Here is a 3,232-nt window from a genome sequence, read left to right as displayed (position 1 = left end):
TCACTGACACCAAGGAGGTTGAAGAACACAGGACACGGGATGACGTCAAACAGTTGAAGCCACTTAAGTTAGCCTTAGTTTCCACTTATCGTGCAGCCGTCATCTAGTACACACAAAACAAAGCAAGCAAACCTATGAGCTGCTGCATCCTTTGGTAGCATTTTTATTTAATCTCACATATTTTCAAACATGCTGGCTTGTGCAGCATACCAATATACCCAAAGGAAGTACTGATTTCATCTGTTAGAGTATTAATTTGTTCTATGTTTTAAATTATTGTGTCATTTGGAGGGGCTAGCTATGGGCACTACCTGTATATTTTCACCTAGTAAAAGGGCCACCAAAACAGACATGTTATGAGAATCAGGTACTTAACAATCAGACTTACTATTTATAAGTATACTTTTTTAAAAAAAAAACATTAATTAGGTTGAAACTGGGAGCATTTAAAATTTTTCTTTTGTGCCTACATCAAAAGAAAAAGATGGCATGTGGGAATTTGTTCCTTTTGTTTTGTGGTTATCAATAGAAATCAAACAAAATAAAACATGGAAAATAAAATAAGATGATACCTTTTTTATTGGACATAACTTAATACATTTCTTGATCATGTTTGTTAAATGTTTCAGACATCTCTGCTATAATAAAAAGCACCTCCAACGTTCTGAAGCTGACTCCGTGGCTTCACTGAAGTGAAGGGTTCGTAAAGTTCGTCAGTCTGTCACCATCTCTCTCGACCCTGCCCTCGCGTCAGAACATGATGCTGTCGAGGGCAGCGGACCTATCAGAGGCGCGAGGGCGGGGCCGAGAGAGATGGTGACAGACTGACGAATCTGACGAACCTTACCAACCCTTTACTTCAGTGAAGCCACGGAGTCAGCTTCACAACGTTGCAGGTGCGTTTTATTACACTACACAGCTCCCTAATTTTGCAGTTAAACATCGCCGGGTGGCTGGAGTGGGGGGGGAGGAAGAGGGGGGGCAACGACCCTGGAACTGGGAGGGAGGGAGAGAGGGGGGCAACTACCCTGGAACTGGGTGGGTGGGGGGAGGGGGGCAGACCCTGGAACTTGGAGGGGGGGCGGGTGGACCCAGGAACTGGGAGGGAGGGAGAGGGTCGACCCTGCAACTGGGAGGGAGGGGGGAACCCCTGGAACTGGAAGGGAGGGGGACGGAGCCACCCTGGAACAGGGAGGGAGGGGGGGCCCTGGCACACACTCTCATTCTCACACACACACTCTCGCACCCAGTCTCACTCTCTCTGTCACACACACTCACACATTCACTCTCTATCACACACTCACTCTCACACACACACTCTGTAAAACACACACACTCTGTAAAACACACACACTCCGAGGAAAACCTTGCTAGCGCCCATTTCATTTGTGTCCGAAACGGGCCTTTTTCCCTAGTATCCATATACTTGCTCCCATGATATAACTGAATTCTATTATTCTGTCTCACTGTATTTTCAAATATAAGCCACATTGAACCCGAGTTTGCTTGGGATAATGTGGGATATATATGTAAAATTCTATATGGTGAAGTTCCTAGCTATATGATTAATCTAATCATCCTACCACCCATGAATGCATTAAGACTATCCCGTTCATATCTAAACCTTCATTACCCAAGCTGCAACGGACTTAAGTACAAAACCACTTATGCTTCATCCTTCTCCTTCATCAGCTCACAACTATGGAATTTTCTGCCAAAAACTATTAAAACCATCCACAACCATCTCAATTTCAGGAAATCACTTAAGACCATGTTATTTGGAAAATACAGTGTCTCCTCTGCTTGATACACATCAATCAGCAAGTGTCTCCTCTGCTTGATACACATCAATCTATCGACAATTTTGGACACATCCACCCTTCCCTCCTCTCCCCCGGTTTCCCTGCTCCTTCCATCCCTTCCCCATTATTTCTTATGTAGGTTTTCTGTTGTATTAGCTTGATTTTACTGCACTGGTGTCTGCCTCTGCGGTGCGCCGTAAGCCACATTGAGCCTGACGCTGTTGGGAAAATGTGGGGTATAAATGAGATAATAAAAATAAAATTATTTATCCTACACCTTTTAAGACACCGCCTGCCTATCTAGATGGATGGTGATGGCACAATGAAAGCAAGTTTGGTCCAGTGAAGACTAACTCAAAATAATCTGTTCCTTATCTGGGCCCTAGTATTACCACATTGAAAGTGTGGCCATAGCATGCCTCTGTGGTTATGTTCCACTAATAAGTTAAACAATTGGCTATCATGAAAGGATTATATAACCTTTGGATGCATGACTAGGGACACAAACATATACTTATTTATTCAATATCACAGTTCCTCATGCACAGCCAGAAAACAACCTTTTAGGGTGGATAGTGTTCACAATGAGCTCCTTTTATTATTGACCAGATAGAAGAGATAAGAGAATTCAGTTTTGGCACAGTATAAGTCATCACAAGAACAAAATATAAGAAAACCAATGGACTGCATGAAACAAAATATTTTTATTTTGACTTATAAAACCACTTGTCCTTCAAACATGCCTAAAACAGAATATTCCATTTGTGTATCTAAAATATAAACTTCTACAAAATAGATGAAGATGTGATTGCATGTGCCCCAATGAAAGGAGAGTTTATTTTACTTCCATTTAATTTCAGTATATTCCATCTTTATAGAAACAGGCTTCCCAAGATTACAACAACAGTTAAGATGAACCCATAAAAAAATAGGATATCCTCAATGAAATCTCACCATCTGTATCGTATAAAACAGTGTAGAAAAATGAGCACAAAATACAGAGGTTATAACTGCTGTTTCTACCAGCTATTTTCAGCTGTTTTAGTGATATTCAATTTTTATTTAATGATATGTATATCTAGGTATGGGAAGCTATTGTTTTCAATAGTTTTTGCTATTGTTGTGGGTGAACTAAAACTCCGCCTATTACTGACAAGCTCCGCCTACTGACTTCAGCTCCTATAATGGATTAAATAGGAACATCCCATCTCCTGTTTTCTTCAGCCTCCTTGACTGACACTGGCACATCCTAAGTGCCTTGGGTTACCATATGTCCGGATTTACCCGGACATATCCTTTTTTTGAGGACATGTCCGGGCAACCGGGTGGATTTTGCCAATCTGCCCGTTTGTCCGGATTTCTGGACAAAAGGGCAGGCTGGTGGATGGACAAACGGGCAGATTGCTAGCCTCCCCTCCCATTACTTACTA

This window comes from Microcaecilia unicolor, chromosome 2, assembly GCF_901765095.1.
Source record: "Microcaecilia unicolor chromosome 2, aMicUni1.1, whole genome shotgun sequence".
Lineage (NCBI taxonomy): Eukaryota > Metazoa > Chordata > Amphibia > Gymnophiona > Siphonopidae > Microcaecilia > Microcaecilia unicolor.
This window is presented reverse-complemented; position numbering follows the sequence as displayed.